The sequence below is a fragment of the Chanodichthys erythropterus genome, chromosome 6, assembly GCF_024489055.1.
Source record: "Chanodichthys erythropterus isolate Z2021 chromosome 6, ASM2448905v1, whole genome shotgun sequence".
NCBI classification, from domain to species: domain Eukaryota; kingdom Metazoa; phylum Chordata; class Actinopteri; order Cypriniformes; family Xenocyprididae; genus Chanodichthys; species Chanodichthys erythropterus.
In genome coordinates, this window is record NC_090226.1 from 5,545,540 (window position 1) to 5,559,542 (window position 14,003).

The 14,003-nt window shown below is 42.9% G+C and overlaps 1 pseudogene; it reads right to left on the minus strand.

The window, feature by feature from the left end:
- Positions 1–11,747, minus strand: part of LOC137021424 (inter-alpha-trypsin inhibitor heavy chain H3-like) — a 13,981-nt pseudogene extending 2,234 nt beyond the window's left edge.
- Between the last annotated feature and the right edge of the window lie 2,256 nt (positions 11,748–14,003).

The window sequence follows — 14,003 nt, forward strand, 5'->3', positions numbered from 1 at the left end:
GCACCTTTAATGTTACTGGAAGGACGTTTGTTCATATCTTGAGAGAACCTTAAAGCTCTGAGAACATTCCCTGTTAGCTGGGTCGGTTGTGTTACAACACGATCACATGAGAATGTGTATCAATAGTACACATGTGTAATCTCATAGAATATATACTCCAAAATGAGTTTTGGCATATATATGATACATAGTTTTTCGCGTGCATTTGATATGCACTTTATGGTGTGTATATGACATGCTCTTGGGTCGGATGGTGGTTGGGGGTGGAGGGTTAGTGCGTATAATACGCCATAAAGTGTGTATCATATTCACGCGAAAACTGCATGCCATATGCACGCCAAAACTCATTTTGGCGTAAACATTAATCGACATTGCACACTCGTATTATTGATATGCATTTTCGTGTGATCGGGCTCTTGTGTTAATACATAATGTTTAATCAGTGAAGCATTCATACCTAAAATACCCATCAAACTGACATCTTTTAGCTGTTGCCGAACGGCAGGCCACAGAAACATGTCACCATTTTTCTTGTGAAGAAGAACAACAACGCGTATGTTTCCCATTGTAACGTCCATGTCATTGCTCCATAGAATCAGAGACACGCTGTTGAAACAGAGAAACGGATAAATTAATTCTAATTCACAGAATGTGGCTATAACTCCTTTACACAAATGTAACCCCATACACAAATGTAGTAAAACAGATTGAGCACTATATACCCCTCTGTACTGTGTTGAGTCGGTTCCTGGCCCCACAAAAACTCAACATCATTCTGGCCATCGTGGTATCTGATAGACCTTGTGTTTATTGTCAGGCGATGGTTTGTTTTGTAATGAAAGACAATTTGACTGAATCCCTTTCGTCTATTCATGGATTCTCCATTCATAGAGAACTCTAAGACACACAGAAAGTCACATATAAGTGTATGTAAAAGGGATGCACCGATACCAAGCTCATGTACTTGTACTCGTACTCTAAAAATACCCCCTATACCAAAGACCTCACGTGACGTACTGTAACTGACAGAATTGTCCGTGCACAGAGACACAGGTGTGGAAATACTTCAAAATAAGTGATGACAACACAAACATTGCGAACTGCATGCTTTCAATCACAATTCGTTATCGATTAGTGAATAGATAGGAGGAATCGCGCTGAATGACACAGACCAGAAGCTCTCTCTCTCGCGCGCGTTCTCTCTCTCTCTTTCTTGCATGCACACATAGTTGTCAAAATGTCCATCGTGTGGAGTATCTCACGTAAGTACAGTCGGTTATGGCTTGGGTGAAAACAGTATGCATGTGTCAGTATCCATGGACTCCATAGCTTATATTTGTCATTAATGTTAATAAAACAACAAAATATGTTAAATAAATGTATACATGGTAAATAAACCTACTGTATCTGAAGAACAAGTTTATTTAATTTGTATCTCTATAGTATATGTTGTATTGTTTGTAATTTGTTTGTAAATTTCTTTTTATATAACAACAAATATATATATATTGGTAATTATGCCCTTTGAAGGTTATTGGACACTTTGAAATTTTTGTTCTTTAAGTTTGTGACAAGCACATAAAAATTATTACTTTATTCCTTAGAGTAATAATAAAGAAGCTGTCTGTCACAATCACAGTCAGTTCCTGTCACTTCCTGGACTACATTCCCCATAATCCTCTCTGCCAATCACCTGCACTCACTCCACCAATCACTACACTAATCACCACATCCAGCTGCCATGCATTACCTGGACCATAAAAGACTCACACACTCATCACCTGATCGCGAAGTCTTGTTTTCACTCGTGTTACATTTCTGAGCGTTTCCTTGTATCCTGTTTGTCTATCTGTGATTGATCTTGCCTGATTCCTGTTTTACGACCCATTGCTGCCTGCCTCGATCCTTGCCTGTACCCTGACTACGACTCTGCCTGTTCCTTATTGCTCCTGTTTGTTCCTGTTTGACCCTGCCTGTACGACCACGCTCACTTCTAATAAAACGCTGCATTTGGATCCCTACCTGAGTCCCGCCTTCGTTACAGAAGACTTCGCCATCTACGATCCAGCAGCTTCCACAAGCGTTTCCAGCCTCAACATGGACCCAGCTATACGTCTCATCCGCCTTCGTCAAGGTAATAGTACCCTGGAGGACCACATTCAGAAGTTTCTGGATATTGCCTATTATGCAGACTGGCCTGACTGTGCACTTATAGACTTTTTCTGCGATGGCATTAATCAACCCCTCCAGGATAAACTTAGACAAGAGGGACCGCGTTCATCACTTACTTGCTTTCTGGATTATGCATTATTGACTGTTGGTTCTCTGTTTACTGTGGGGGTCGCGGAGGAATGCGACACCATGGTAGATCATGTAATGGCCGCCTCGCCAGATGACACTCACAAAATGGCGGTCACCACAATAACAACACCAAGTCAAGTCAGCACTGATCGCCCAGAGCAACGTCACGCCTTCGCTGATCGCCCAGAGCAACGTCACGCCTCCGCTGATCGCCCAGAGCAACGTCACGTCTCCGCTGATCGCCCAGAGCCACGTCACGTCTCCGCTGATCGCCCAGAGCCACGTCACGTCTCCGCTGATCGCCCAGAGCCACGTCACGTCTCTGCTGATCGCCCAGAGCAACGTCACGTCTCCGCTGATCGCCCAGAGCCACGTCACGTCTCCGCTGATCGCCCAGAGCCACGTCACGTCTCCGCTGATCGCCCAGAGCCACGTCACGTCTCCGCTGATCGCCCAGAGCCACGTCACGTCTCCGCTGATCGCCCAGAGCAACGTCACGTCTCCGCTGATCGCCCAGAGCAACGTCACGTCTCCGCTGATCGCCCAGAGCAACGTCACGTCTCCGCTGATCGCCCAGAGCAACGTCACGTCTCCGCTGATCGCCCAGAGCCACGTCACGTCTCCGCTGATCGCCCAGAGCCACGTCACGTCTCCGCTGATCGCCCAGAGCCACGTCACGTCTCCGCTGATCGCCCAGAGCCACGTCACGTCTCCGCTGATCGCCCAGAGCCACGTCACGTCTCCGCTGATCGCCCAGAGCAACGTCACGTCTCCGCTGATCGCCCAGAGCCACGTCACGTCTCCGCTGATCGCCCAGAGCCACGTCACGTCTCCGCTGATCGGCCAGAGCCACGTCACGTCTCCGCTGATCGCCCAGAGCCACGTCACGTCTCCGCTGATCGGCCAGAGCCACGTCACGTCTCCGCTGATCGCCCAGAGTCACGTCACGTTGCTGGTCCTGTCAGAGAGCGGAGAGGATTGCGTGCCAGCATGAATGATCCTCCACTGACTACAGCACGAGCAGCTGGCATTCCGAAACCCGCGGTCGCTTCGCACTCAAGCCCGCCGGCCGCAACGCTCTCAAGCTCGCCGGTTTCAGCGCTCTCAAGCTCGCCGGTTTCAGCGCTCTCAAGCTCGCCGGTTTCAGCGCTCTCAAGCTCGCCGGTTTCAGCGCTCTCAAGCTCGCCGGTTTCAACGCTCTCAAGCTCGCCGGTTTCAGCGCTCTCAAGCTCGCCGGTTTCAGCGCTCTCAAGCTCGCCGGTTTCAGCGCTCTCAAGCTCGCCGGTTTCAGCGCTCTCAAGCTCGCCGGTTTCAGCGCTCTCAAGCTCGCCGGTTTCAGCGCTCTCAAGCTCGCCGGTTTCAGCGCTCTCAAGCTCGCCGGTTTCAGCGCTCTCAAGCTCGCCGGTTTCAACGCTCTCAAGCTCGCCGGTTGCTATGGACTCTCGTTCGCCTATTGCAGTGGACTTAAGCACCCTGGACGCGATGGACGAAATGGCTGCTTTGCCAGTGCCCACGGGCAAGATGGCCGCCCCTGCGGTGCTCAAGGATGCAGGGGTTGTTTCAGCCATTGAGTCCGCTCCAGCCAGTGAGTCCGCTCCAGCACAGCCTGCTCTCCTGGTCAGTCCTGTCTTGGCCCAGAGGGCTGTTCTCACCTTTTATGTCTTGGCTGTCCTACGTGCTTTGAGGAACTCAAGCTCTATTGCCGTCCCGGAGCAGCCCGAGCCCGCTGCCGTCCCGGAGCAGCCCGAGCCCGCTGCCGTCCCGGAGCAGCCCGAGCCCGCTGCCGTCCCGGAGCAGCCCGAGCCCGCTGCCGTCCCGGAGCAGCCCGAGCCCGCTGCCGTCCCGGAGCAGCCCGAGCCCGCTGCCGTCCCGGAGCAGCCCGAGCCCGCTGCCGTCCCGGAGCAGCCCGAGCCCGCTGCCGTCCCGGAGCAGCCCGAGCCCGCTGCCGTCCCGGAGCAGCCCGAGCCCGCTGCCGTCCCGGAGCAGCCCGAGCCCGCTGCCGTCTCGGAGCTGTCTGCTCTCCTTGATACGGCCACGGAGGCCGTCACCGAGCTGGCCGCTCACCCTGATACGTCTGCCCTGCTGCCGACGCCACCCAAACTCCTTGCCCACGAGCCCGCTACGGACCCCGCTGAAATCCCCAAGAACTTTTTTGGGGGGGGCAGTATACCTAGGGGTGGGGAGCTTGTGGGAGGGGACCCTGCTCGGCCACTGCCGTCATCGGCCTTTGAACTATTCTGGCCATTTATGGACCCTGACCCGCCGTGGTCACCCAAGCCGCCTGACCTGCCGTGGTCACCCAAGCCGCCTGACCTGCCGTGGTCACCCGAGCCGCCTGACCTGCCGTGGTCACCCGAGCCGCCTGACCTGCCGTGGTCACCCGAGCCGCCTGACCTGCCGTGGTCACCCGAGCCGCCTGACCTGCCGTGGTCACCCGAGCCGCCTGACCTGCCGTGGTCACCCGAGCCGCCTGACCTGCCGTGGTCACCCGAGCCGCCTGACCTGCCGTGGTCACCCGAGCCGCCTGACCTGCCGTGGTCACCCGAGCCGCCTGACCTGCCATGGCTACCCAGGCCACCTTACCTGCCGTGGCCGCCCGAGCCACCTGACCCGCCGTGGCTTTCCGACACTCCGGACTCGCCATGGTTGCCCGAGTTCCTGGACCTGCATTGGGGACCCCGTTCCTGTCTGCATGCAGGTCTCCAATGCACCCACCCTCCCTCCCTAGCTGTTCCTTTTACGCCGCGAGGACGCGCCTTCCGGGAGGGGGGCGTTATGTCACAATCACAGTCAGTTCCTGTCACTTCCTGGACTACATTCCCCATAATCCTCTCTGCCAATCACCTGCACTCACTCCACCAATCACTACACTAATCACCACATCCAGCTGCCATGCATTACCTGGACCATAAAAGACTCACACACTCATCACCTGATCGCGAAGTCTTGTTTTCACTCGTGTTACATTTCTGAGCGTTTCCTTGTATCCTGTTTGTCTATCTGTGATTGATCTTGCCTGATTCCTGTTTTACGACCCATTGCTGCCTGCCTCGATCCTTGCCTGTACCCTGACTACGACTCTGCCTGTTCCTTATTGCTCCTGTTTGTTCCTGTTTGACCCTGCCTGTACGACCACGCTCACTTCTAATAAAACGCTGCATTTGGATCCCTACCTGAGTCCCGCCTTCGTTACACTGTCCCACATTCATTAGTCACACTGTGTTGTGTTTGGAAAACTGCAACATCACCCAAAAGAGAGAGAGAAATTAATAACTGTATAGGTATCGGTATCGCGAGTACTAGAAAAAAGTATCGGTACTCGTACTCGGTCCTTAAATGGTATCGGTGCATCCCTAGAATGTAAAAAACATTTATTTAAAAAAAGATGACATTCAAAGGATGGGCATGTAGAGTAAATGTGTAATAGTTACCTGAAGCAGAATCCTGAAGCAGTTTGAGTTTGTGAGGAAGAAGAACATCAAAACAAAGAGGCTTAGACTGACCAGCAGCAGACAGCAGGAACCGATTGCTACGAACTGTTGGAACTAAGAGAGAACACAACCAAATGCTGTATCATAATTATTACATTTTTTTTTTACATAACTATGTTTGAGAGATCTTTATGTACCTGACATAGTAGAGAGAACAGTTTCACTCTCCCATGGAATTATGGGTATTTTACCTAAGGCCAAAAGAAGGAGCAATTGATCAAATGAGACTTACTTGACTCAAAGCAGAATCAAAGTTACACCATTGTAATACATACCAGAAAGGAAGGTAAATGAGTTGAACATTTTTCTCTCTAAAAAAAAAAATTAAAATCAGAGACAGACATTATCAAATGAACTGACAAAAGCACTCAATGAAATCAATAAATAATAACAGAAAAGTACCAATGCATTTTACAATCATTATAAGACAAATAATTAAATTAATCAATAATTAAATTGTACCAAATTATTTTGTAATATTTCACAAAAAGAATTACTCACAAAATATTTCATTAGAATTTATTTTACAAAACATATGTTACATTCAAATAATTTTCTTTCTATGATTAAAATGTATTTCCAAATTTTGCTTAATTTTATGAGGCTTCATTTCTGAGTCACACCAATGCCTTATTTCATTTATTTCATTTCATTTCATTCTCTACACTATTTTACTTTTATTTACTTTATTTAGCCTTAATAAATAAAATTTGCACTAAGTACTCATAAAAACAACAACAAAGTAGCCAATGATATACATGTTCTCGAGGAGTCTTTGTCAACTTTTAGAAGAAAAAAGGCATACCACGATTCCCTGGATGAGCAGCAGGTTGTCTGTGTAGAAAGGAACGACCGGGCTGACTGTGACCGAAATCGTACTGACTAAATCCTGGTGCTGGGATATAAAACAAGTGGGAAATATATATATTTAAAAGGCAGATGCAGTATACTGAATTCGAAATAAAATGAAAATTCATCTATTATCTAAATGCATGTTATAACACTTATTGTGAATCATCTATTCATGTATGTATCCTCTTTTTTATCATAACTGGATCTTCCTGTGAAAGCGACAGAATTCTCTCTGGTGATGAATGCACGACTTCAACACTTTGTTCAAAGAAAGATTGGGTAGATGGAAAAGAGGTGTGTTTCACTTCCAAATCCAGTCGACAACTGATGTACAAAAAGTCCCTGCTTTACATTTGTTTTAATTTTTGCAGTTTCACTCATATGTGCATCACAATACAGAAGAAAATATTTGTTGGTACTTCTGTTTCATCGCAACCTTAAATTCTCTGCAATAGTTTGAGTAAATGAACTGTTAGTACAACATTTTATACCTACATGCAGGAGATGAAGGTTGTAAATTCATTACTGATTAAAAAGGAAAGAAAAGTGTTATTCACAGAATACAGTGGACAACAAGTCCAAAACCAACATTATGACAGAAAAATGAAGAAGGAATATATGAGATTCTGCAGACATTTTTGACAAAAGGAGACATACTGAAGATCATGTAAATTCAAGATTTACTCAAAATGTTATGCTGATAAAATAATACAGTAGCTGAATCTATTCAAGTTCAGATACAGAATCAGATACATATTAGGATGCACAAATATAATTTATGCAAAGCTTGATTGAGCTCTTTTTGTTAAAGGTCAAATGTTTGTTTGTAAGATTACAACCCCTCAGTTCTCACCTGGAGGTCTGGGATCCTCTTCTCCCTCTTTGGGTTTGTCGGCAACTTCCACTTCATCTTCCTGTGGCTTAGTGACGACCATAGAGGTGAGGGGGGTGACAAACTGGTATTTCAGAGAGAGTTTGAGAGCTTCTTTCTCTTCATCCTCTTTCTCTTGTCCTTTAAGAAGCACCCTGAAACAGAAAGATGTCCTTTAATGTCCAATTTAAAATGCAGAATGTCGTATCACTCCATAAACTTTCTGCCTTTCCAGAAGTTGCTTCACTGTCAGGTAGGCCCACAGTCTCTGCATGAAATCTTCATTCTCAGGTGGGACATCACTGGGGTCTTTTATCATTACAGTGTCCTGATACGTCACATTACTGCCTTTCTGCTCAGAAATAACAATACTAATGAACATTTTCATCAGGAATGTTGTCATTACCTCTTTCACCAATAACTCTCCTTGAATACGAAGTGACCATTATTCCAAACTCTTAAACAATTGATCATAAATGATCATATTATCCAATATAATAAACTAAACAGAAGACATGGTTGTAAAGCTCCATGATGATCTTACTGATACTGCAATGACTTCAGTGCTGAAACTCTCCACACTGTTGTCTGTGATTTGTCCTGAAACCACAATCTCAGAGCCGTTGAAGTACAGGTTAAAGCTGGTCTTGGTAAGGTTTGTCCCTCCTGTGTATTTAAGTTGAATATCAGTGAGGAGAGGGACGGCAACTTCATCATAGAAGCCCTACAATATAACAAACCAAAATAAAGGGTTTAAATGCATTCAAACACAGAACAGATAAGAACTGAGGATGAATTCACAGCTGATTCTCTGTAGTCCACCTGCAGCTGTAGATCAGCGTCCGAATCTTCATAAATCCTGCGAGCGACTCCACCATTTTCCAGTGACATCTTTGGCAGGAAGTCAAAGTTAACATCATGTCCAAAACCAAGACAATAGAGGGGAAACTTCAGCCCAATGGCCTTTTTCACATTGGCCATTATCCTCTCTATGTTAGTTTCACCTGAGAGAGAGAAAAATAAGTTAGACTACCAACAGTACATGCTTGAAAATCATAATTATGACATTTTTTAAACGATCAGAAAGCAACTGATGCATTGGACAATTTCATATTTTTTTTCTCTTACTGAAAAAGAAAATTAAATTGGTCAGGATAATAATCCAAAATAATCTACAGATATTTTAATAAAGATCTAAGGCCTAAATCCAATTATTTACTGGTCTTCTAATGAGACTGAGTGAACTAGTGCTACGATAAAACACCATTAGCTCGTGTTTGTCAGTGTGAATCTGTGCCTGAAGTGGGATCTCCATCAGTCAGCAGGATCAGGATGGAGGCGGTTCCCTCTCGTGGATGTCGATTGATCATGTCCACTCCTGCTAGAACTGCAGCGTTTATGTTTGTGGCTAAAAGAAGAACAAACACAGTTGTGTCACTTTGAGGAACAACTTTCTTACTCCTAATTTAGCGTTAGGAACTCACCTCCTCTATCTCTGATCTCCTTCACAAATGATTTTGCATTCTCCAGGTTTTGCTTTGTAGATTTCAGGAGTTCACGCTTCCACGTGTCAACTGAATAATCAAAGGTGATCAATCCAAAGTGGTCATCCTCATCAAGATCACTTAAAATCCTTAGCAGTGCCAAACGAGTCTAAAGAAAAACACTTCTGTCAGAACACCTGAAAGTTATTCTTTCTCCATTACAACTGAAAATTCATTTACCAGATATGGGCAGTTTTTTACAAATTTAAACTAAGAAAATCCACAGTGATTTAAATACTGAAATCCTGTTCTTTTAACATATAAATGCAGAATGATGCAAGATCCTTCAAAAAATGTCCTTCAGTGGTTTTACCATCAAAATTTTCATATCTTCTTATCCTTTTGGTTGATTTGGCTGAAACGTTGACATTTACCTGATCTATTTTTCTGCCGTGCATAGAACCGCTCCGGTCAATGATAAACACCACATTTTTGGGAATACGTGGAACATCAGAGGGTGCAAAGTAGTGGACAAAATAGCCATTTGATACCTGAGAGAAACAAAAGAACATTCTGAATATCATTCATGTCTTTTTACATAGCCAGTCTTTCAAAATCATATGCCATATTTATTTTACTCTCATAAAGCACGTTATTGATAAATGTACCATGATTTCTCCTTTGGGATTTCGTCTCTCAACATCGTATGTTATAAGCAGGTCACCATTCAGCCCATTTTCTCCACAGCTCTGACACTTGGTCTGTTGATCTCGAGTGGGGTAGAAGGTCACCCATGCCTGAAATGATCAGTTTGGTCATCTGGTCACTTTGTTTGAAGTGTAGTAGCATAATGAGAACATCTAAGCTAAGGGTTTTACCCTCATTTTAAACTCTTACGTCTTTGTCTGCTCTGGTGGTTTTGATGGCATTGACCAGATCACCGGTGCTCTAATCTCCTTTCACCTCCAAGAAGGAAATTCCTGGTTTCTCTTGGATGTGTACATCCATCTAATGTGAGTAAAAGAAACATGATCTTTCTGTCCATCTAAATTGATGATCTATTTCCCTCTTTGTTTCTTCTTCTACCTTGAAATCTGCCACCGGCTGCATCGGTTGGGCATTGATGAGTAACTCATATTTGCCGAGACGGCGCTTTAGCAGTTCTTCGTAGGTCAACTCAAAGGTCACTTTACTAAAAGCAGCCACCGTCACTGAAGTTTTAAAGTCTTCTAAAGTCCTTCCAACAGATCTGAAATAGTAATTATCCCAGAATATTACTAAACATGCTATAAAAACACATTTTATGGACCTATTTTTTTAATGTCCTGTACTTGATCAGTCCAGCACTTTGTCCTCGAGATACTGCTTCACTGTACTGCTGCTGAGCTTCCTGTTTTTCCTTCACAACACCATCATATGTCTTCCCCTCTATGGTCCTATGGAGAAAATGACAATGATCCCGTCATAATATGTGCATTTCATACATACAGTACTTCATAAAATAATTTATAAATCTTTCCCCCGGTTTCACAGACAAGGCTTAAGCTATTCCTTGACCAACATGCGTTAGAGCTGTTTTAACTAAAAGCAACTTGTACTGACAGATCTTAAAATATGTCAGTGCCATTGTTTTGTCTCAAAATGCACACCAGTAATGTTTTTTTTTTTTCAATTGTACATTTATATTCATGTTCCCTACATTCTGAATTTGCTGATGAAGGCAGTCTTGGGTATCTTGACCTCAAACTGGATCTCTTGAGATTCATTCAGTGTGTTCGCCACACGGCTTGTGATGACCGTTGTGGCGTAGCGACTGGTGACTGTGGAGTTGATGTGGAAGCTGTATATATCCACATCTTGTTTCTGTTGAGACATCAAACAGTTCAGTCACATTGGATGGTGCACATTTACTCCTTTTTGTGTGGGATTGTTCAAATATTTACTGCACGAAAATGGCATGAAGAAAAGGCCTTTGGACTAAAAAACAAATACATTTTGATGACTACATCTCAGTGTAAACTACTGAGCAGTAGATAGTTCTCTTTACTCAAACTACATTTTAAATGATACACTGCTGTTCAAAAATCAGTACAATCTTTAATTTCTGAAAGAAGTTTCTTAGGCTCACCAATACTGCTTTAATTTGATCTAAATAAACCTTTTAAATCAGTAATTTTGTGAAATATTTTTGCAGTTTAAAATAAGATATTACATTTTAGAATATAATTTATTCCTGTGATGCAAAACTGAATTTTCCACATCATTAATCCAGTCTTCAGTGTCACATGATCCTTCAGAAATCATTCTAATATGCTGATTTTCTGCTAAAGAAACATTTGTTATTAGTGTTAAAAATGCTAATATTAATTTAGTGGAAACCGTGATACTTTTTTTTTTAGGATTCTTTGATGAATAAAGCTTTTATATGAAATAGAAATCTTTTGTAACATTACAAATGTCTAGACTATCACGTTTGATCAATTTAAGTATTAAAAAACTTTTGGATACTGTATATTCAACATGTATGAAACAGATCTAGTTTGTCTGGATCTTCATCTCATATACAAATAATTAATTTTATAATTTTGACACATCATCTTCATCTTAATCTGAGATTTGACCCTCACCTTCTTAACAGGTTGTGTACTGGCTGAGATGAGAAAGACGCTCAAGAGAATCAGTCTGAGAGCTGCTCGATCCATCATGTCCTGCTCAGAAAACAGACTTCGAAACACACACTCCTTTAAACTCCTGACCACATCATGCGATTGGCTATTTTTGACCAGATTCAGGAACCACCCCCTTTATTAGTAATCAAAGTCTCTTGAACTCCTCAAAAGTCAATACTGAGGCATGTTTTTTTTTTTTTTTTTTAAGATAGAAAATATTTTATCTATATAACGTGTAAATACTTCAGATTCTGTAGAGTTTTTTTTTTTTTTTTTTTTTTTTGCTATTTTTATTTTATTATCAGGCATGACCTCAAAAAATACATACTTTACAGAAATAATTACAATACTTAGAAAGGCACCAAAGGGTTGCTATGCATAAAGTTTATAGATAGATACATGGACAGACAGTCTATTGTCAGTGACTGAAAAAAAACACTTAAAACAAATGTCAGCAAGTGTTTTACAGAGAAACATGCTCTATCCCAGTTTATAATTTGTCCACTTTGAACTCTACAGCTGAGTGACAGTGAAATCAGAAATGTCTCCCTGCATCACAGCCTGGAACGGACCCTATTGTAATTGCTCCCTATTGAGGACCCTATTGTAATATGGGTTTCAGATATTAGTTGAACATGCTACGTTTCATGTTCAAGTATGAAATTCGGTAGACAGATGTAACAGCCCAATAGCTACAAAAAAACCCTGGGTGCAGAACCTGAAAACCCAACAGGAACTAAGATATTTAGAAATTTCTTTGCAAAATTTGGTCAGTTTTTGCCGTTTTCAGATGTTGTACTTCTACTAACAAACTCCTCCAAGAGCATCATATTTTGTCAGTCTAATCTAAAGGCCTTTGTGATGTTAAATTGCGAAGATCTTGACTTTTCGTTTAAAGGCGCGTTCGTGGCGGACTGACAAATTCTGATGTTTCGCCATTAAACACAAAGTTGTTGTAACTCGGACATACAATGTCCAATCTGCACCAAACTTCACATGTTCTATTAGAGTCCTGGCCTGAACACATCTACATGGCAATATTCAGTTACAGTCATAGCGCCACCTGTGGGTAACAGGAAATGACTTTTTTCACACTGTGATTAACTCCTCATAGAGATTAAACCAGATAAACACCATCCCCCAGTTTCACAGACAAGGCTTAAGCTAGTCCTAGACTAAAATGCATGTTTGAGCTGTTTTAACTGAAAGCAACTTGCACTGACATGTCTTAAAATTTGTCTCAAGATACACATCAGTAATGTTTTTTTCTAGGGTATGATTATAAAAGCAACTTAAATACCCTAATTGAAATAATCCCTAATCCTGGCTTAGCCTAAGCCCTGTCTGTGAAACCGGGCCCATATGTTGTCAGTCTAATCTTAAAGCCTTAGTGATGTTAAATAGCGATGATCTCAACTTTTCGTTGAAGGTCGTATCGGTGGCGGCCTGACATAATTTGATGTTTCGCCATGAAAGAGAAATCACATTTTTGAGAAGTGGTGAAAATTTACGTCTGATATGGGTTTCAGAATTAGGTGTGGTAAAATGGCTCGATAACGCCACCTACAAAATTTCAACGAAGTGCCCCTGATGATACGTTTGACAGACAAGTATGAAATTCAGTACACACATCAAACAGTCCCATACCTACAAAAAAGTCTCTTGGAGCAAAATCTGAAAAACAACAGGAAGTCAGATATTTTGAATTAACTTTAGAAAATTTGTGCAATTTTTGCCATTTTCAGACGTTGTATTTTAACAAACTCCTTCTAGAGCTTTAATCAGATCAAGGTCATATTTGGTCAGTCTAATCTAAAGGCCTTTGTGATGTTAAATTGCTAAGATCTAGAGTTTTCGCTCAAGGGTGTGTCCGTAGCGGCCTGACAAAATATATTGATAATAGTCCTGACCTGAATGCATCTACATGGCAATATTCAATCACGGTTAAAGCGCCACCTGTTGGCAGCAGGAAGTGTGCCACTTTGAAATGACTTTGCCATAATTCTCCTGTATTTTCTCACTTACTTGCATGTCACCCACTGTTCACTGATTTCCTAAAGCCAACGGGTGGCAGTGAGCCCTGGTGCGAGGGCCCTTTCATCGCTGCTTGCAGCTTTATGTTTGTAACTTTCAACAATCATCTTGTTTTAAAAACTTAGTGTACATGTGATAACCACATATACCTAAGAATTAAAAAATGTGTTGTTGCTTTTTTACATGATAGTTCAGTTAAAATGATCTCATCTGCATTTTCATTTAGGTGTACAAATGCTTTTACACTTTTATATAATTACTTAGGCTGCATTGATACTGATCAGTCAGTACCCAGTTAAAA